Source organism: Pseudorca crassidens, chromosome 20 (assembly GCF_039906515.1).
Source record: "Pseudorca crassidens isolate mPseCra1 chromosome 20, mPseCra1.hap1, whole genome shotgun sequence".
Taxonomy (NCBI): domain Eukaryota; kingdom Metazoa; phylum Chordata; class Mammalia; order Artiodactyla; family Delphinidae; genus Pseudorca; species Pseudorca crassidens.
The window spans coordinates 18,854,465-18,877,887 of record NC_090315.1 but is presented as its reverse complement, the minus strand read 5'-3'; the positions used below and the strand labels follow the sequence as shown (position 1 = coordinate 18,877,887).

Below are 23,423 nucleotides of genomic sequence, written 5' to 3'. Positions count from 1 at the left end.
GGAAAGAATTGAAAACAAATACTAAGATGGTAGATTTTAATCTTGATGTATCATTAATTGTGCAAATGTAAAATGATGAAATATTCCAATTAAAAGACAAAGATTAGCAGATTAAGTAATAAAGCACAATACAACTAAATGTTGCTTACAATACACTTTCAATATAGGATACAGAACAACTGAAAATAAAAAGATGGGAAATATAGACAGCACAAACATCAACCAAAACAGAGTGGGTGCAGCTATATAAATGTCAGACAAAATATATGTTAAGATGGGCTTCCCTGGTGGCGCAGTGGTTGAGAGTCCACCTGCCGATGCAGGGGACGTGGGTTCGTGCCCCAGTCCGGGAAGATCCCACATGCCGCGGGGCGGCTGGGCCCGTGAGCCGTGGCTGCTGGGCCTGCGCGTCCGGAGCCTGTGCTCCGCAACGGGAGAGGCCACAACAGAGAGAGGCCCGCGTACTGCAAAAAAAAAAAAAAAAAATATATATATATATATATATATATATATATATATATATATATGTTAAGACAGGAAGCATTACTAGGTCTAAAGAAGGATAATGAGAAAGGAGTCAATCACCAAGAAGATATGACAATTTAAATTTATATGCATCTAATAACACAGCCTCACTATGTATAAGGCAAATGAGCAGAACTAAAAGGTGAAAGAGACAAATTCACATTCATCGTGAGAAATGTTTAGTGCATCTCTCTCAGTAACTGATAGGATGCACAGAACCAATAAGGATATATAAGATGTAAACAAAAATAACAAACTTAATCCAATTAACACATACAAATATTGCTCCCAACAACTGCAGAGTACACATTCTTTTCAAGAATACTATAACATTCACCAAAATTGGCCAGATTTGGGGCCATAAAGCAAATCTGGACAAATTTTAAAGAACTAAAATCATACAGAATATGTTTTCTTATTATAATATAATTAAGCTAGAAATCAATAATTAAAAAACAAAAAAAAAAAAACAAAAAACAGCCCAAATCCCCAGTTCCAGAAATTAAGAAACACTTTCAAAAATCTAATGAGTGAAAGAAGAAATTGCAATAAAAGTTAGAAAATATTTTGAACTGAATGATAATCAAAATATGACCATGAAAGTATTGGATGCAGATAAAACTGTTTTTTATACCTTAAACGTTTATGTTAAAAAGAAGGCTGAGGGAATTCCCTGGTGGTCTAGTGGTTAGGGCTGGACTTTCACTGCCATGGGCCCACGGTTTGATGCCTAGTCAGGGAACTAAGATCCCGCAAGCTGTGCGGTGTGGCCAAAAAAAAGAAAGAAAAAAAGAAATAGTAAATACCTGAATAAATATTTTTAAAAAGAATATTAAAAAAATAAAAACGTTTTAAAAAAACAAAAAAAGAAAAGAAGGATGAAAATCCACAATGTAAGTATCCATTTCAAATACTAGAAAAAGAACAGCAAGTATATAAACCCAAAGAAAGTGGAAGGAAGGAAAAAATAAAGATTAGAATAGAAACCAGTGAAATTAAAAACAAATGTATATTAAAGAAACGAAGACAAAAATTAGTTCTTTGAAAAGAGTATTGAAATCTATAAACTCCTAGTGAGACTTATCAGAAAAGAGAGAAAAATCACAAATTACCATTATAAGACCGACAAAGAGGATGTCACAGACAATCTTCAGACATTGAAAAGACAAGAAGAGGGCTTCCCTGGTGGCGCAGTGGTTGAGAGTCCACCTGCCGATACAGGGGACGCGGGTTCGTGCCCCGGTCCGGGAAGATCCCACATGCCGCGGAGCGGCTGGGCCCGTGAGCCATGGCCGCTGAGCCTGCGCGTCCAGAGCCTGTGCTCCGCGACGGGAGAGGCCACAAAAGTGAGAGGCCAGCATACCGCAAGATAAGAAGATAAAAATTTTTATGCCAATGAAATTTAGAAAAAAACCCCCACAACCTACCAAAAGTGACAAAAGCAGAAACAGAAAAATCTGAATAAACTTACATCTATTTAATAAATTGAATCCATGATTAAAACCATCCCACAAAGAAAACTCCAAGTCCAGATGGCTTCACTAGTGAATTTTGCTAACCATTCAAGGAGAATAAATATTTATTTTTCGGGGACTACTTAAAGAGGGAGCACTTCCCAACTTGTTTTATGAGGACAAAATAACCTTGATCCTAGAACTGACAAGGATATTATAAGAAAAGTATAAGCCAATCTCTCCCATGAATTTAGATGTAAAAATCCTAAACAAAACATTATTAAACTAAATCCAGCATTATACTATACAAAGACCAAGAAATAAAAGATTGGTTTAATCAACTGATATAATTTCACACAATCACTAAAGGAGAAACTCATGGGATCATATCAATAGATGCGGAAGAATCGTATAATAAAATTCAATACACTCTTTGTAAAGATTCTTAGCAAACTAATAAAAACATGGAAACATCCTTTTGCAGGGTATCTAAAAATACCTGCAGAAAAGTGAAATACTGAAATCACCATCAGAAATTGGTAACGAGAAGAATACAGATCTTCTTCAACTTATAATGAGATTACATCCTAATAAACCCATTGTAAGTTGAAAATATCATAAGTTGAAAATGCATTTAAAATACCAAACCTACCATCGAAGCTTAGCTGAGCCGACCTAAAACATGCTCAGAACACTTATATTAGCCTACAGTTGGGCAAAATCATCTAACAAAAAGCCTATTTTATAATAAAATGTGGAGTATCTCATGTAATTTATTGAACACTTGTACTGAAAGTGAAAAACAGAATGATTGTATGGGTACGGAATGGTTGTAAGTGTATTGGTTGTTTATCCTTGTGATTGCATGGCTGACAGGGATGACCCTTGGATTGCACTGATGCTGCCTGCCCAGCATGACAAAAGAATGTCTAACCACACGTCGCCAGCCTGGGAAAAGATCAAAATTCAAACTACGGTTTCTGCTGAATGCATATCCCTTTCACACTTTCATAAGGTAGAAACATCGTAAGTGGAGCCATGGTAAGTCAGGGACCATCTGTGTAATGGCTATCACCACTTATATTCAACATTGTGCTAGAGGGCCTAAGCAATGCAAAAAAAGCAAGAAAAGCAAACAAAAGGCGTAAGGATTAAAAAGGAAGAAATAAAACTGCTATTATTTACAAACAATATGATCGTATTCACAGGAAACCCAAAGAATCACGGATAAATTGTTAAGATCAATAAATAAGTGTGACAAGGTTATGGGATGTGAAATCAACAAACAAAATTTAATTATGGGACTTCCCTTATCGTCCAGTGGGTAGAACTCTGTACTTCCAATGCAGGGGGCTGGATTCAGTCCCTGGTCCAGGAACTAGATCCCGCATGCATGCCGCAACTAAGAAGTCTGCATGCTGTAACTAAGAAGCCGGTATGCCGCAAGTACAGATCCCGCATGCTGCAACTAAGACCCAGCACAGCCTAAATAAATAATATTTTTGAAAAAAGAATTTCAAAAATTAGTTATATTTCTATGTTCAGCAACAGACAATTAGACAATAAAATTGTAAAAGACAAGTGACATTTATAATAGTATAAAATAGCCAATAATTAGGTATATATCAAATGAAAGGTATAGAAGACTTCTGCAGTGACAGTAAAAAGTCATTATTGAGATAAAAAAAATATCTAAGTCAATGTAGGGATATGCCATGTTCATGAACTGGAACACTCAATTTTGTAAATGTCAATTCTCTCCAAATTCAAAGCAGTCCAAATAAAACTCCCAGCAGATGTATAGAAACTTGGCAAGCTGATTCTAAATTTATGTAATACAAAGTGCTAAAAATAGCAGAGACAGCCTGGAAGAAGAATGAATGAATTTGGAGGATTTATTCTGCCAGACGTTAAGACTTACCATAATGTTAAAATAATGTGACAGTGTGATATTAGCACAAAGATAGACCAATGAACAGAACAGAGAGTCTGGAAATAAATCCACACACATATAGATACTTAATTTATTATAAAGATGCAAATGCAGAACAGTAAGGAAAGGATGGCTTTTTCAATAAATGGTGCTAGATCAGTTGGATATCTTCAGGGGGAAAAAAATGAATCTTGACCACTACCTCAGATCATTCATAAAAATGAAGTCCTGGACTTCCCTGGTGGCACAGTGGTTAAGAATCCGCCTGCCAATGCAGAGGACACGGTTTCGAGCCCTGCTCCGGGAAGATCCCACATGCCGCAGAGCAACTAAGCCTGTGCGCCACAACTACTGAGCCTGCATGCTGCAGCTACTGAAGCCTGCGTGCCTACAGCCCGTGCTCCACAACAAGACAAGCTGCCGCAATGAGAAGCCTGAGCACTGCAACAAAGAGTAGCTCCCACTCGCTGCAACTAGAGAAAGCCCGTGCGCAGCAACGAAAACCCAACGCGGCCAAAAAAAAAAAAAAAAAAAAAAAATCCACGTGCTGTAGATCTTAAAAAAAAAAAAAAGAATTCCTCTCATATCAGTGATCTAGATGTGAAAGTTAGACAATGCTTCTAGGAGAAAATACAGGAGAAAATCTACATTACCATGAGGTAAAGCTTTTTAAAATAGAACATAAAATATAAAGAAAAAGATTGATAAATTAGATTACATTAAAATTATGAACTTCTGCTCATCAAAAGACATTACTAAAAGAATAATAAGACAAGCCACAGAATGGGAGATGACATTTGCTGACATATGTCTGACAAAGGACTTAAACACAGAATGTGAAAGAACTCTTACAAATCAAAAAAGACATCCCAATAGAAGACTTGAATTGGCAGTTCACCAAAGAGGATCTCCAAATGGTCAATAAACATAGAAGAATTTGCTCTATTTCATGAGGTCTCAGGGAGATGCAAATTAATAGAACAATGAACGATCAGTACACCCTCCAACCAGAATGGCTAAAACGAAAATGATTGATAATACCACGTGTTGGTGAAGGTGTGGAAGGGAGTCCTTTGGTTTGCTGGGGCTGCTGTAACAAAGTACCAGAGACTGGGTGGATTAAACAACAGCAATTCATTTCCTCACAATCCTGGAGGCTAGAAGTCCAAGATCAAGGTGTCAGCAGAGTTGGTTTCTTCTGAAGGCCTCTCTCCTTGGCTCGTGGGTGACCATCTTCTCCCTGTGTCTTCACATGGTCCTTCCTCTGTGTGTATCTGTGTCCTAATTTCCTCTTCTTCTAAGGACAGCAGTCATTGGACAAATAGGCCACCCTGATGACCTTATTTAATTACCTTTTTAAAGACCCTATATCCAAATACAGTCACATTCTAAAGTGCTGGGAGTTAGGACCTCAACATATGACTTTTAGGAAGATATAATTCAGCCCGTAACCTGGAGCAACTGGACCTCTCATATACTGGAAATATAAATCGACGTAACTGCTTTGGAAAATGGTTGGACAACATGTACTGAAGTGGAGCAGACATGCATCCTGTGCCCCAGGGATGATTCATTTCTAGGTGGATATACAACAGAAACACAGACATTTGTACATCAAAAGACATGTACAAGAATGTTTATGGAGACCTTCATAACCGCTTCAACTGGAAACAAACCAAATATCCCCAGTGGATAAGTGGATAGATAAATGTTGGTATATTCATGCAATAGAATTCTATAGAAAAATGATCTATTGCTACTCCCAACATAGCTGAATCTCATGAACATAATGTCGAGTGAATGGAGCCAGATATGAAAACGTACATTCTGTACAATCTATAGAATTGCATTAACTTCAAGTTCAGAACTAGGCAAACTACTGCATGGTGCTGGAAGAAGTAGGTTAGTGACTGGGGGTAGGGAACCACGAGGGGGCTTCTGTCCCTTGATCTGCGTCTTCACTTTGTGCAACTTTCCTCAGTATCTCAGTTCATTAAAGAAAGCGAAGCACCTCAGGCCAGCCTGATACTGGTCTGCAATTGATTTTTTTTTTAATATTTATTTATTGATTGATTGATTGCTGTGTTGGGTCTTCATTTCTGTGCGAGGGCTTTCTCTAGTTGCGGCAAGTGGGGGCCACTCTTCATCACGGTGCACGGGCCTCTCACTATCGCGGCCTCTCTTGTTGTGGAGCACAGGCTCCAGACGCGCAGGCTCGGTAATTGTGGCTCACGGGCCCAGTTGCTCTGCAGCATGTGGGATCTTCCCAGACCAGGGCTTGAACCCGTGTCCCCTGCACTGGCAGGCAGGCTCTCAACCACTGCGCCACCAGGGAAGCCCTGCAATTGATTTTTAAATCACCACCTCGGCCAGGAAATTGCGATGTCCCTATTGTCTGTCCATGCCAGGTAGGAGGTAACAAATAACAAATGGGCGTTATTCTCTCCGAGCTGCTGACTGCATTTGTAACACAGCTCCTCAGCAACAGTTTGGAAAACTTCTCGCTAAAGACTACAGTTCCCATGGTCAAAAGAACATTACATTGACTATTCTTAGAAAGAGGAGCTTAGATAAGGGACTGCTTTTTATTATGGAATTCAGAAGGGATTCAGAAGAGAAAACAACTTGCTTAAACAGAACAAGAAGAGAGTCCAGCAAATTTACCCAGACACTGTCTTGATCCCAGAAGGATCAAAAATGAATTTTCAGCACAGGTCCCTCTTAAGGACTTCGTTTCTTCGTTCCCAACTGATTATTTAGCTGAACTGGGGCATTCGTTGTCCCAAAGCTAGCTGAGTTTGCAGTGACCATTCCCAAACCCCTCTCTTCTCCTCTCTCTGCCTGGATACCATGGAGACCAGTAATCAAAAGCAAGGTTTCCCCTCCTCTTCCATATCCCATGGGGCAGAGCACTCAGAGCTGCAGGTTTGGATTCCTCTAGTTTAGATGTAACAGAAAAAAAAATTGAGCTAACTGGAGAGTTACCCTTCGAACTCTGAAGATTTGGCATCTGTGTACTTCACGTGGTTCTGGGAGAACTCTGTACCAAAACCAGAATTTTTTTTTATGATAGTCTCAGTTTTATGAATATCCCAGTAATTGCAGGTGGGGATTTCCTCCTACCCTGGTGACTCGCTGGCCCAGTGCCACGACCCTTTTGCTCTTCTAGGCTCAGGAGGACAAAATCCTGGCTCAAGGGAGCTTTTGGAAATAGGTGTGGTGGTTACTAAACCCATATACAACAGGACACACTCTATTCCCAGGTGTATCCCACTCACTCTTGTTTGGACCTGTTTTGGATCGATAGGCCCCTTTAAAAAAAATAATTCACTAAGTATGAAATTTGAGTGGGTTTCACTTAAATTTCAAATCAGAAAAATATTTCCCTGCAGGAACAAATGTCTTGTTAAGCGAAAGGAACTTACTTTTTTCCCCAGCATACATCTGGCTGCCTCTCTGAGCACATATCCTATATATAATGCTTGAAAAGAAGGGTGGGGAGGAGGGGCAGAGACATTTTCCAAAAGAATGACTGTGATTACATCTACCATACAATGTCCTAAGAGAAAAAAAAAAAAAAACCAAACCTGTCAGTTTTCAGAGTAATGGGACACCTGTAGAAAACCATTCTAGATCATTTTGTTCTCACGGCACATTTTGGGGGCTTTGATTCTCTTGGACTCTCTAAGTCTACTCCCACGTGGGGCACCTCACCCAAGCCACCCTATTTAGATGCACTCAATCCTATGCCCAGTCCTCCTTACACTCCTCCACTGCCCTCTCCTCCACTTTCCCCCCACCTTTTAATATAGTGTTCAGTTTAACTCTGTTTTCTGTCTATTGTTGGTGGTCTGTCTCCCCCTGCTAGAAGGTGACACCAGGAAGGCAGGGATCTCCCTCTGGTTTGTTCCCCAGTGCATACTAAATGCTGGGGACCATCCCCTGCACACAGTGAGCACTCAATAGTTGTTGACAATTTGAAAATTCAGCACCTTAATTAACCAGGTGCCAAGCCTTTTCACCTTCTTGCCCCAAATCACACTACAATTTTTGATTAAAACGTCTTTGCTGGTATCCCAAAAGATACTGCAACATATTTTCCAGACAGAATTGGGTTGCACTATCTCTTTTCATCATACCATTTTAAAGCCAATTATGAATGAATGCTAATCTTCTAATATCAAGGTCTAAAACTCCTGGAAATTAAAAAAAAGTATGTATGTCACACACACATACTCTATGATGTAAAGCAAATTGGGGGTTAATCGAAGATTCTCTAAAGGAGAACTTAAAGACAAAACATATTTGTCCTTAATCAAGGCATGAAGTGTCTGTTTAAGGAACAGCACATGAAAAGTCCATATCTAATTACAATTGTTAAAACTTGTATGTTGGATGCCTGGTATGTGCCAGATGTTTTGCCTATATTGCCTCTAATTTTCCCAACAAGCTTTTAAGGTAGGTATTATCATCCACATCCATAGATGAGGAAACTGAGGCCCAGAAAGGAGAAATAACTGGCTCAAGGTCACACGGATCTCAGATGAGAACATGGGCTTACTCAACCCCACAGACACTGTGCTAGTTCTCCAGAAAACAGCGTAATGTGACTTTATGAGATACTCACATATGTCATTGGTTTCAATATTCTTAGTCAACACATATGTTTCGAGTAATTGTTATGTTCATAGCACTGTGTCAGCTTCCTTGGAGATTGCTGTAAGAAGCTTGCCATCTCGCTGGGAGATACTCATGAAACCCGGGCAGAGGATGTGACGTGATGAGTGGGATCCACGCAGGTGCTGTGGCAGCGCTGAAGTGGAAGAAGCCCTCCTGGGCTGGGCTCCTAGAGCCCAAGCACAGGCTGGCCCTCTGCCTTCTCAGTCAGGTCGGGGCTGCTGTCTGGATCTGGCTGCCCAGCTGCTATCCGGACTCATAGTGTACCTCATTTCTCAGCAGAAGTGACCTTTCCCCTACCGCGTGATCTCAGCACAGGGGTAACTATAGGTTGCTGCCTCACTCGCATTCCAGCCTCTGTGGAAGCTGGAGAGGCAAATGCTTCCTCTCTCCAATGATGGGGGGAAGTGGGGAGGCATGGGACCCACACTCGGCCAATTGCAGGCCAGTTGCCCGTGACCTTGGATCTTTTATAAACTTAATTTATTTATTTTAATATTTTTTGGCTGCTACGAGTGACATGCAGGATCTTAGTTCCCCGACCAGGGATCGAACCTGCGCTCCCTGCAGTGGAAGCGGAGTCTGAACCACTGGACCACCAGGGAAGTCTCCTTTTATATTTGCCGTGACCTTGGATCTTGAGTGAATGACGCAAGGATGGCGGACCATCTGCTGGCAGTAAAGACTGTGGTGGACAGAGGCCAGACTGAAGCAGCCACATCCTGATTGGGCTGCTCCAGGGATGAGGAAGTGACACATTTCCCTGAGAGCAGGTTTGTCTCCCATCAGGTCTGAGCGCCCACGAGAGCTTCCCGTAAACCTTCCAGTAGTTGATACAGTCCTAAATTTATTGTCCAATGTTTACCGGAAAAAATATCTTTTACTTTACCCTTTACCCCTGCATTTCACATTGATGGATATATAGTTCATGAAAAAAAAAAAAAAACCAAAACACTAAAAACAAACTTTCTAGGGACAATCATCACTGAATCAGAAAGTGAAATCTGCTTTTAGGAAATTGTTGTTTACCTGCTCCGATGCTTTCTCCACAGCCTGAAGAGTGTCTGATGCTTACCTAATGAAGTTGAGAAATTCAGTGCTTTCTTCATTCCTCTGAAGTTACCTAAAGCTTAGTAATCACACAAGAAGCCACCAGGAGTCGTGGAGTCACGGGAGACGTCGGGCCATCCAGGTAGAGGGGGCTTTGGCTGAGGTGTGGAGGAGGGTGATGCCAGAGCACTGGATGCCCTGCTGGTTTTGCTCTGTGGGATGATGCAGGGAGAGGCTTCTCTGTATTTTGGCTCAGAACACTGGCAAGATCTCAGCTGCAAAACCACAGCACCATGCCTGGTCCTGAAACGACGAAAGAATTAAGCCTAGGATAACCCACTTACTGGGTGAATGCTGAACCTCTCAGCACTGTTCATTATCTTCCACAGTGCGACTGGCTAATTCACAGAGTATATTTTTAGAGCACACCTGTCCCTTTAAACTCTCTTCCATAGTTACGGTGCAGAACTGGAACTTGAATTCACCAAAGCCAATTATTCCAGTTCCTTTTTCTTTTCAACTCGGAGTTTTTCATTTAAAAGTTGTCATGGGAAAATAACTCAATAAATCCCTTTAAGTATAGGGAACTAGGGCAATTACTGACATTTTAAAGAATTATTGAAACATTTTAAAGCTTTTTGATTTATGTTCTAAAGGACATAAGTAATCCTTTTTTCGTTTTGGAAGGGCTTCAGTTAATTTCAAGAACAGACACTGGCCCACAGACTGTTCAAATCTAATTAATTATCTGGCTGTGCCCACAACAGTCATACCTTCAAAACATTGTGGTTGTAGCTAATCATCTGAGATTCTCCCACACTGAAATAATTGCACACACCCTTTTGGCCCATGACAGATATATGTACGGGGTGAATTACAAGAAGGGAAGGTGCACTCCCAGAGGGAGATCAAGTTATGTGTGTTTATTAGTGACTCATCAATTTAGTCATGCATTAAATATTCAATACCTGATGTAAAACATTTGAAATCCTGAGGTAGTTCCCTGAAGCGAAACTACACAAGTCAGGTTAACCAATCACATTAGCAGCTTTGTACCAGAAATTAAATTAGAAAATCCCACAGCTGGGAAGAGCCATGGGGGAAGGATCCCAGGGATGGTGTGGCTCAGAAATCCATGGGTGAACAAACCCGCCAAGTCTGGGTGGTGAGTTTCTTTCAGTTTACGATCAACAGGAAGCTGAGGGCCAGTCACCTTCGGCCACTAGAGACAATAACCCTTGCCCAGTGGCATTCACTTGGAGTTGAGTTACTGCCTCATGTGTACATCCAAAAATGAACAGAGAGTTTATGATTCATTCTCGCATTTAACCTAAAAACTTTACTTTTCCACACACTGATAAACTTTAACACATAGGAGAAAAGAAAAAAATACTTGACCCTGAAACTTCTCTTGGAAAAGCTATTTAGGTTACCTGTAGTGAAGCAAAAGATCAAATGTGGCAGCCACACGTCAATCATTGCTGAGACCAAACCCTTTCTATTTCCCCATATAAAGACGTATTATACCACGTTTTAAAGAAATACCACAAGTCTTATCAGAGTCACAGTTGAGTAGTGGTATGTAGGTCTACAGTGCAAATACAAAAATAAGTGCTAGAGCAGGCCATGACATGCCACGTGCCCCATCAGATGCGTGTTTTCTTTCACACAGAAGTTTGGAATTCACCACTCCAGGGAAAAAAGACTGCTTGTCAGTCCGAAGCCTGGACACCGATCCTGGGGACCAGTTCAATGATAACGTTCATGTGTGACTCAAGTGGTTTCTAAAAGGCAAGAGAGCATCCCTCTGGGGCTCAGGTACTGTTGCCCTGTTTCCTACAGGTATCAGCTATGATCAAGAGAAGCTGGTTTCTTCGGAGGAGGACGCCCTGTGTGAGGTAAGAGAGAGGTGCGTGGCTGAGCTAAGGTGTATTAACAGAAAAGCTGGACCGAGCAGGCCAAAAGATGGACTTCCGCACAGTTTTCATTGATGATTCAAGGGAAATCGGCGTTTGGACCTGAATGTCTGAGAATTACTGCAGTTCTGTCAGCAGGGTCTGTGACTTGTCTAGGGCTAATCTTCCGTTTTCCAGTGCCCTATATGCCAGACAAAACTGAAGTTGGCATTGTGTGCCCCAGACGAAGAGGGCTCTTCCAGCACCAGCTCCATCTCTGAGTTGCTCCACTAGTTCCACAATGCCCCCAGCTTTTTGCCTTCACCTTTTCAGCCACCAGAAAAAGAAATTCATGCTAAGGAACCAATTGCTGGTGAAAGATTAATTTGTGTGTGTGTGTGGCAGGGGCTGAGGGTGGGTGCTCATTATTCTAGGAAAAATAGTACCAAAAAAAAAGGGAATTGTAGTGAATCCATTTAAAACAGGAGCCAAAATTTCACATGACAGGGAAGAAAAGATATGATTAGGGCTTTGCCTTGAAAATTAAACAAGCATTACAAAAAGTTTTATTTTATATTTCAGAAAATGGGTTATAATTGCAGTCATGAACAGTTCTTACAATGAACAAAGAATGAGTCAGGTGGTGCTGGGGGAGGTTCTGTTTATGATGTGTGCTGACACTCTGTGGATTTCCCTTTAGACTGTCACAGTGTGAGGACAAAGAAGGTGACTTTATTAATTATCCCAAGAGACTCCCTTTGCTACTTAACTCATTCTCTTTCATGTCGGTACACTTTATCCATTGATTTCCCTTCCTCAGTTGTTAACCTGTCTCAATCATGCCCCATCCACCTCTGACAATGGCTTTGCTTGTGATACAAACAATCAATATGACTTACACAGACTGTTTGAAATCTGGCCGCTTTGTTTTTCTCTCAATTTCACTTCGTGGTAGATCTGTTGTATGTATATCCCATTCCATTGCCAAGAAGACACTGACCCCTCAAAATGGTAACATGAAAGGCAAAATGGCTCCCTTGTTGGGTCAGGAGATGTGTAAGTGAGGGTTTATTTTAACCATGGCCAACCCTTTTACCATGGCCATTTATATTTCCATGTTATGATTACTTCAGATTCCCTGAGCAACTTCATAAATATCAAAGTTCAGATAAAGAAATCCCCCTTCTACTTCTCAGAACCGAATGATCGCCCCTTTATTCTTTTCCAATAATACAAGCCTTTAAAACTGTGAATTTTCCCGAGTAACTAGATCTATATTCTCAAAATTTAATATGTACTTTTCTATAATTATTTTCTAAGCATAAGTGAAATTGCCATTTTTATTATATCCAAAGATATGTTACATCCAAAAGGTTCTTAAAGACTGTTTGATTTTGATTTATAAGTTTGATTATTGTGTTGATCCTTTTTATTTATCATTTAGTTTTATTGCATTGTGGACACTGGAAGTTCTGTTTTTGGGGAATATATTCACATTTCTTTTATTGCCTAATGTAAATTTGTGTGTGTGTGTGTGAGTGTGTGTGTGTGTGTGTGTGAATATTCCATGGGCATTTGGAAAGAATGCATGTTCTTTGGCCAATTGATATATTTTATCTATTAGTTCAGAGTTATATGTTATTATTCAGATCTTCCATGTCTTTTTAAAATACATTTATTGAGGTATAATTAACATACCATACAATTTACTGACTTAAGGTATACAATTCAGTGTTTTTTGGTATACTCACAGAGTTGTACAAAAATTACCATATTCTAATTTTAGCCTAATTTATCAAAATCAACTTCAGATTTGTAATGATTCAGTTCTAGTTAAATATAGAAACCTTACTCTTAAAAAGCTCCACTCCATCTCCTCTTTATGCAATTATTGTTATAAATGTTATGTCTTTTGTTGACCTAAGATAGACTGCTAGATATTTCTTCAGCAAAGATGAGTTTATTTGAGATCAACAGAGAATTGCAATTCGGGGTCTGCAGCCATGGCGAGCCACATGCAAGTCCTCACACAGCAAGGAAAGAAGAACATCTTTATAGAGGGGAAAAGGAAGTTGGGAGTGCTCTAGTAAACAGAGAGTCCATGCCTCTTCATTGGCTGAGTCCTTGCCAGGAAAGAAGAGGAGTCTTTGTCCTTCCTGTTGGGCTCTGCTATTGTCACAGGGCATGAGAGCTCCCCCTTCTGGTCTATCGACACTATTTAATTGAGGTTTCTGATTATTAATTTTTTACACTTTATATGTTAAAACCCAACAATACATTATTATAATTAACTTTATGTAGTATCATATATTTTAAAGGAACAGAGAAGAAAGGTAAGCAAGTATATATTTATAGAGCTGTTATATTACCTCCTTACCCTTTCTTTTCTATTCATTTATTACTACAGATTTGGGTTGTCACCTTGTATGTTGCCTTACCCCAGTATACTTTGCTACCACCTTCCTTCTAGGTAATGTTATTGTCAAATATATTGTATGTCTGTATGTTATAAACCCAACAATACAATTATATTCACATTGTTTTATAATTCAGTTTAGGGAACACAGGAGAAGAAATATACAATTATGTATTGTTTTGAAATTACTACATAATTACCTTTACCAGCACTCTCTGAGTGTGTGTGTGTGTTTGTGTATTCAAATTACTGTCTGGGGTCACTTGCTCTCTGCCTGAATATTTCTTGTCATACAAGCGTGCTATCAGTAAATTCTCTCAGGTTTTGTTTATCTGGGAATGTCTTTCTTTTGTCTTCATTTTTTTAGAGATAATTTTACTGGGTATAAGATTCGTGTTTGACAATATTTTACTGTCAGCACTTTGAATATATCATCTCAGGCTGAGATGCTCTCCATTGTTTCTTATGAAAAGTCTGCTGTTAATCTTACTAGGGAGTCTGTGTGTGATGAGTTGTTTTCTTTTGCTGCTTTCATGATTTTATCTTTGTCTTAAAACATTTTAACTATGATATGTGTGAGTGTGAATCTCTTTCTTTATCATACTTGGAGTTGGTTAAGCTTCTTGGCATACACACACATATAATGGTGTGTCACATTTTTCTGAGGCTCTGTTAGTTTTTCTTCTTTATTTTATTTTATTTTTTACTCTGTACTTCTGATAGGATAATCAATACTGACCTATCTTCAATTTCACTGATTTTATTTCTGCCAGTGGAAATCTTTTGTTGAGCCTCTCTAGTGAAGTTTTTATTTTAATTATTTTACTTTTCAGCTCCAGAATTTCTCTGTTGCTGTTTAAGTAATTTTATCTGTTTGTTGATGTTCTCTATTTGATGAGACAATGTTATCCTTTCCTTTAATTCTTTACGTATGGCTTCTTTTCATTCTTTGAACATATTTATAATGGCTGTTTTGGAGTTTTTGTCTGCTATTTCACCATGGGGGTCCCTTCAATTCCATGCATTTTTCCTTGGCCTGTCAAAGAATAAAGGTATATTAAACTATCCCACTGAAAATGTGGTTTTGTACATTTTCACCTTTTGTTTTTAACTTTTAACTCTATAAAATTTAATGCTGTTACTATAGTAAGCACATAAAAGGTTTTTTTCTGCTATAGGGTTATTGAGTATTAAGCAGCTACAAATTAATATTTGTAAAATATGAGTTATAAATAACTATTGATATAACAAATATCAGAGTATGTACCCATCAAATTTAAGAAAAATAACATTATCACCAATTTTTCACTTTGTATTTTGAAGAATGATTTTGGAGAATTTATATTACTAGATGTAAAAACTTATCATTTTACCCTAATATGACAGTGTATTAGCACAAGGGCAGACAAACAGACTAATGGAACAGAACAGAGAGTCTGGAAATAAATCAGCACACATGTGGACACAATATATGATAAATGTGACAAATGTAGAGCAGTAGATTTGAGTTGTGGAAACTCATATATTAACCCTGTGTATATTATATAGTTACAAATATTTCCCCCTAGTTTGTACCTTATCTTTTAAACTTTTAGTTTAAACTTTTTCTTTTTTCTTTTCTTCCTTTTTTTTTTATTACACAGGGTTTTTTGGAGGTTTTTTTTTAGTTTTTTAATTTGTATGTCATCAAATCTGTTGATATTTTCTTCTTTGGAGTCTAGGTCTCATGAATTATTTAGGAAAACTTCTGCAATCCAGGCTCATAAAAAATATTTTCCTCCAATGATTTAGAAAGGTGTGTGTATATATATATATATATATATATATATATATATATTTTTTAGACCCTCAATTCATCCAGAACTTCCTTTCATGTATAGTGTGTGGTAGGCATCTAACAAATAGCCCCTGTCACTTTCCTATTTGTTGACTGATCCTTTCTTTTCCCAGTAATTTAAAGGGCCACCTTTTTCATCTCCTAAATTTCTGTCTCAGCTTTGGGGTTCTTTGTCTAACCTTGGGCCAATATCACATTGTTTTAATAGCTATAAATTAATAGTCTATTTTGATTTCTGGTAAGACAAGTATCTATCTCTTCAGTATTTTTTCCCAAACCTGTAGTGAATTCAGAGGGCACCCTTTAAGGTCTTCTGAGTCTAGATGCACAGGCTGAAATCAGGCAGAGCACCCAGATAAGGTTCTAGAGAAACATCTTTGGTGCTGTGCTCCATAGAAACAAACATAAAACACACTGAACAGAATTACGATCTTCAGCTTCTACTGGGCCCCATGCTGCTCTGAAGTCTCATTTTTCCAGAATCAATTCTCTGTCCTGTTCTTCTTAGCTTCAATTTTACACTTAAACCATCCCTCCTCCATTTACTCCTCCAGGATGTACTTCCCTTCTTTGTTACAAAATAAAAACAAACCATAATATGGGGTATTAAAATGGAGAGAGAGAGTCCTGCCCTCTTCCTCCCAAGCTCTGTTAAGTGAGATCTGGTCCCATCCCCTCCCATCCCCTTAGGGAATAGCTCCTTTCTGCCCTGTGTTTCAACATGCCTATCCCTCTCACCCTAACACACACACACACACACACACACACACACACACACACTCTTTCACTTCAGATTTCCTTGCAGCTGTCGTACTATCTCCTCTTGTTCAAAACCGCATTTCTAGAACAAGTTGTGTAAACTCATCATTTCTTCTCCTCCCACTCATTCCTCATTCTACTCAAAGGTCACCTGTCACTTCCTTATTGTTTAATCTTTGCTCATATTTCTGCCTCTGGTCTTGTTCTCCTTCAATCTGTTTCTCACTGTAGCAGCCAGAATAATCCTTTTAAGATGCCAATTTGAACACACGATTCCCCTCCTTAAAAAGCTTTCATGACTTCTTATTGATCTCAAGAAAAGATCCAAACTCTTTGAGGAGGCCTCCATTTTCCGTCTCCTCGGCCCTCTCCAGCCCTAAACTCTGGTCACACCATGTTTCTCACTGTCCCTGACTTCCTCACTGTGGCTTCACCTGGTCTTTCCTTCTGAACCTCTGCGTGGCTAATGCATACTTACCTTCATTACTCCAGCGTGAAGATGGGAAGGCTTTCCTGACCACCACTCCAAGACCAGAGGAAGCGCCCCTTCTTGGTGTTTCCCTAGCAGCTGGTACTTATCCCTATTATGTGGAGCCCATATCACACTGTTTGTTTTTCTCTGTCTCCAACTAGGCTGAAAGCTCTTGAGAGCAGGGATCATTTCTTAATCATCATCTAGCCCCAACATTAGGTAAAGTGCCTAGCACATAGCACATGGACTATAGATATTGAAATGAATGAATAAATAGCTCCTCTATTAGCTTGAGAGTTCAGCATCATCTGTTTTTTTTTAAAGTAAAGATGTTTTTTTTTTAAAGTAAAGATACTTTAAAGTAAAGTAAAGATCAAACAACAGTTCCTCTTTGCCTCTTACCCCCAGCTCCTGGTAACCACCCTTCTACTTCCCATATCTACGAATTTGGCTACTTTAGATACCTCATATAATGGGATTGTATAGTATTTGTCCTTTTGTGACTGGCTATTTTCACTTAGCCTAATGTCTTCAGGGTTTATACATGTATGAAGAGGGAACACTTCTGAACTCATTCTATGAGGCCACCATCACCCTGATACCAAAATGAGACAAAGATATCACAAAAAAAGAAAATTATAGGCCAATATCACTGATGAACATAGATGCAAAAATCCTCAACAAAATACTAGCAAACCAAATCCAAAATACATTAAAAGGTTCATATACCATAATCAAGTGGCATTTATCCCAGGATGCAAGACTTTTTCAATATCTGCAAATCAATCAGTGTGATACACCACATTAACAAATTGAAGAATAAAAAACATATGATCATATCAATAGATGCAGAAAAAACTTGATAAAATTCAACATCCATTTATGATTAAAAAAAAAAAAACTCTTCAGAAAGTGGGCATAGAGGAAACATACTTCAACATAAAAAAGGCCATATATGACAAACCCATAGCTAACATCATACTCAATGGTGAAAAGCTGAAAACATTACCTCAAGAGCAGCAACAAGACAAGGATGCCCACTCTCACCACTTTTATTCAACATGGTTTTGGAAGTCCTAGCCACAGCAATCAGAGAAGAAAAAGAAATAAAAGGAATCCAAATCGCAAAGGAAGAAGTAAAACTGTCACTGTTTGCAGATGTCATGATACTATACATAGAAATTCCTAAAGATGCCACCAGAAAACTACTAGAGGTCATCAGTGAATTTGGTAAAGTTGCAGGATACAAAATTAACATACAGAAATCTGTTGCATTTCTATACACTAACAATGAAATAGCAGAAAGAAATTAAGGAAACAATTCCATTCACCATCACATCAAAAAGAATAAAATATCTAGGAATAAACTTATTTAAAGAGGCAAAAGACGTGTACTCTGAAAACTATAAGACACTGATGAAAGAAATTGAAGATGACACAAACAGATGGAAAGATATAACATGTTCTTGGATTGGAAGAATCAATATTGTTAATATGACCATACTACCCAAGGCAATCTACAGACTGAATGCAATCCCTATCAAAATACCAATGGCATTTTTCACAGAACTAAAACAAGTAATTTTAAAATTTGTATGGAAACACAAAAGACCCCAAATAGCCAAAACAATCTTCAGAAAGAAGACCAGAGATGGAGGAATCATACTCCCTGACCTCAGACTATGCTACAAAGCTACAGTAAGCAAAACAGTATGGTGCTGGCACAAAAACACATTGATCAATGGAACAGGATAGAAAGCCCAGAAATAAACCCACACACTTATGGTCAATTAATCTACAACAAAAGAGGCAAGATTGTATAACGGAGAAACAACAGTCTCTTCAATAAGTGGTGCTGGGAAAACTGAAAAGCTACATGTAAAAGAATGAAATTAGAACATGTTCTAACAACATACACAAAAATAAACTCAAAATGGCTTAAAGACCTGAATGTAAGACCAGATACTATAAAACCCCTAGAGGAAAACTTAGGCAGAACACTCTTTGACATAAATTGAAGCAATGCTTTTTTGGATCTGTCTCCTAAAGTAAAGGAAATAAAAGCAAAAATAAACAAATGAGATCTAATTAAACTTAAAAGTTTTTGCACAGCAAAGGAAACCACTGACAGAATGAAAAGAAACCTACTGAATGAGAGAAAATATTTGCAAATGATATGACTGATAAGGGATTAACATCCAGTATATATAAACAGAAACAGCTCATACAACTCAACATCAAAAACAAAAAACCCAACCTAAAAATAGGCAGAAGGTTTGGGAGCTTCAAGATGGTGGAAGAGTAAGTCATGGAGATCACCTTCCTCCCCACAAATACATCAGAAATACATCTACATGTGGAACAACTCCTACAGAACACCTACTGAATGCTGGTAGAAGACCTCAGACCTCCCAAAAGGCAAGAAACTCCCCAAGTACCTGCGTAGGGCAGAAGAAAAAAGAAAAAACAGAGACAAAAGAATAGGGACAGGACCTGTGCCTCTGGGAGGGAGCTGTGAAGGAGGAAAAGTTTCCACACACTAGGAAACGCCTTCACTGGCGGAGACGGGGTGGGGGGGGGGGGGCGGGGGGCGGGGGGGTGCGGTTGGCGGCGGGAGCTTCAGAGCCATGGAGGAGAGCGCAGCAACAGAGTTGCAGACGGCAAAGCAGAGAGATTCCACACAGAAGATCTGTGCTGACCAGCACTCACCAGCCCAAGAGGCTTGTCTGCTCACCCGCCGGCTGGGATGGGTGGGGGCTGGGAGCTGAGGCTTGGGCTTCGGAGGTCAGATCCCAGGGAGAGGACTGGGTTTGGCTGCGTGAACACAGCCTGAAGGGGGCTAGTGCCCCACAGCTAGCTGGGAGGGAGTCTGGGAAAAAGTCTGGACCTGCCTAAGAGGCAAGAGACCATTGTTTCAGGGTGCGCGAGGAGAGGGGATTCAGACAACCACCTAAACGAGCTCCAGAGATGGGCGCAAGCCACGGCTATCAGCGCGGACACCAGAGACAGGCATGAAATGCTAAGGCTGCTGCTGCAGCCACCAAGAAGCCTGTGTGCAAGCACAGGTCACTATCCACACCTCCCCTCCCGGGAGCCTGTGCAGCCCCCACTCCCAGGGTCCCGTGAACCAGGGACAACTTGCCCAGGAGAACACACGGTGCGCCTCAGGCTGTTGCAATGTCATGCCGGCCTCTGCCACCACAGTCTCGCCCCACATTCTGTACCCCTCCCTCCCCGCCCCCCCCCCCCAGCCTGAGTGAGCCAGAGCCCCCTAATTAGCTGCTACTTTAACTCCATCCTGTCTGGCAGGGGGCGGGGTGGGGGGGAAGATGGCCTCAGGCGACCTACACACAGAGATGGAGTCAAATCCAAAGCGGAAGCCCAGGACCTGTGAGAACAAAGAAGAGAAAGGGAAATCTCTCCCAGCAGCCTTAGGAGCAGCAGATTAAATCTCCACAAACAACTTGATGTACCCTGCATCTGTGGAATACATGAATAGACAATGAATCATCCCAAAATTGAGGCGGTGGACTTTGGGAGCAACGATATATATATATTTTTCCTTTTTCCCTTTTTGTGAGTGTGTATGTGTATGCCTCTTTGCATGATTTTGTCTGTATAGCTTTGCTTTTACAATTTGTCCTAGGGTTCTGTCTGTCCATTGTTTTTTTGTTTCTTTTTTTAGTATAGATTTTAGTGCTTGTTATCATTGATGGATTTGTTTTTTGGTTTGGTTGCTCTCTTCTTTCCTTTCCTTTTATTATTACTTTTTAATTTTTTTATTTTTAATAATTATTTTTTACTTTAATAACTTTATTTTGTTTTATTTATTTTTCTTTCTTTCTTTTTTTTTCTCCCTTTTATTCTGAGCCGTGTGGCTGACAGGGTCTTGGTGCTCCTGCCGGGTGTCAGGCCTGTGCCTCTAAGGTGGGAGAGCTGAGTTCAGGACATTGGTCCACCAGAGACCTGCCAGCTCCACATAATATCAAACAGCGAAAGCTCTCCCAGAGATCTTCATCTCAATGCTAAGACTCAGCTCCACTCAATGACCAGCAAGCTACAGTGCTGACACCCTATGCCAAACAACTAGCAAGACAGGAACACAACCTCACCCATTAGCACAGATGCTGCCTAAAATCATAATAAGGTCACAGACACCGCAGACACACCAATGGTTGTGGCCCTGTCCACCAGAAAGACAAGACCCAGCCTCATCCACCAGAACACAGGCACCAGTCCCCTCCACCAGGAAGCCTACCCAACCCACTGAACCAACCTTAGCCACTGGGGGCAGACTCCAAAAACAACAGGAACTACGAACCTGCAGGCTGTGAAGAGGAGACCCCAAACACAGTAAGTTAAGCAAAATGAGAAGACAGAGAAACACACAGCAGATGAAGGAGCAAGGTAAAAACCTACCAGACCAAATAAATGAAGAGGAAATAGTCAGTCTACCTCAAAAAGAATTCAGAACAATGATAGTAAAGATGATCCAAAATCTAGGAAATAGAATGGAGAAAATACAAGAAACGTTTAAAAAGGACCTAGAAGAACTAAAGAGCAAACAAACAATGATGAACAACACAATAAATGAAATTAAAAATTCTCTAGAAGGAATCAATAGCAGAATAACTGAGGCAGAAGAACGGATAAGTGACCTGGAAGATAAAATAGGGGTAATAACTACTGCAGAGCAGAATAAAGAAAAAAGAATGAAAAGAATTGAGGACAGTCTCAGAGACCTCTGGAACAACATTAAATGCACCAACATTAGAATTATAGGGGTCCCAGAAGAAGAAGAGAAAAAGAAAGGGACTGAGAAAATATTTGAAGAGATTATAGTTGAAAGCTTCCCTAATACGGGAAAGGAAATAGTTAATCAAGTCCAGGAAGCATAGAGAGTCCCATACAGGATAAATCCAAGGAGAAACGTGCCAAGACACATATTAATCAAACTATCAAAAATTAAATACAAAGAAAAAATATTAAAAGCAGCAAGGGGAAAACAACAAATAACATACAAGGGAATCCCCATAAGGTTAACAGCTGATCTTTCAGCAGAAACTCTGCAAGCCAGAAGGGAGTGACAGGACATATTTAAAGTGATGAAAGGGAAAAACCTACAACCAACATTACTCTACCCTGCAAGGATCTCATTCAGATTCGACAGAGAAATTAAAACCTTTACAAACAAGCAAAAGCTAAGAGAATTCAGCACCACCAAACCAGCTTTACAACAAATGCTAAAGGAACTTCTATAGGCAGGAAACACAAGAGGAGAAAAAGACCTACAATAACAAACCCAAAACTATTAAGAAAATGGTATTAGGAACATACATATCAATAATTACCTTAAATGTAAATGGATTAAATGCTCCAAACAAAAGACATAGAATGGCTGAATGGATACAAAAACAATACCCGTATATATGCTGTGTGCAAGACACCCACTTCAGACCTAGGGACACATACAGACTGAAAGTGAGGGGATGGAAAAGAATATTCCATGCAAATGGAAATTAAAAGAAAGCTGGAGTAGCAATTCTCATATCAGACAAAATAGACTTTAAAATAAAGACTATTACAAGAGACAAAGAAGAACACGACATAATGATCAAGGGATCAATCCAAGAAGAAGATATAACAATTGTAAATATTTACGCACCCAACATAGGAGCATTGCCTCAATACGTGAGGCAAATGCTAACAGCCATAAAAGGGGAAATCGACAGTAACACAATCATAGTAGGGGACTTTAATAACACCCCACTTTCACCCATGGACAGATCATCCAAAATGAAAATAAATAAGGAAACACAAGCTATAAATGATACATTCAACAAGACGGACTTAATTGATATTTATAATTGATATTTATAGGACATTTATAGGACATTCCATCCAAAAACAACAGAATACACTTTCTTCTAAAGTGCCCCTGTAACATTCTCCAGGATAGATCATTTCTTGGGTCATAAAAACATTCTCCAGGATAGATCATTTCTTGGGTCATAAATCAAGCCTTGGTAAATTTAAGAAAATTGAAATTGTATCAAGTATATTTTCTGACAACAATGTTATGAGACTAGACATCAATTACACGAAAAATATCTGTAAAAAATACAAACACATGGAGGCTAAAAAATACACTACTTAATAACCAAAAGATCACTGAAGAAATCAAAGAGGACATCAACAAATATCTAGAAACAAATGACAATGAAAACACGATGACCCAAAACCTATGGGTTGCAGCAAAAGCAGTTCTAAGAGGGAAGTTTATAGCAATACAATCCTACCTCAAGAAACAAGAAACAACTCAAATAAACCATCTAAACTTATACCTAAAGCAATTAGAGAAAGAAGAACAAAAAAACCCTAAAGTTAGCAGAAGGAAAGAAATCA

At 39.4% G+C, this 23,423-nt stretch overlaps 1 long non-coding RNA gene across 1 annotated transcript in view; it reads right to left on the bottom strand.

Annotated features, from left to right (window-relative positions):
- Window positions 1–8,178: 8,178 nt before the first annotated feature.
- LOC137214669 (uncharacterized) overlaps window positions 8,179–23,423 on the bottom strand; it is a 28,188-nt gene continuing 12,943 nt past the window's right edge. The window contains exon 3 of the long non-coding RNA XR_010938980.1: window positions 8,179–9,942. This is a non-coding gene — a long non-coding RNA (uncharacterized lncRNA). The remainder of the gene's footprint in view (window positions 9,943–23,423) is intronic.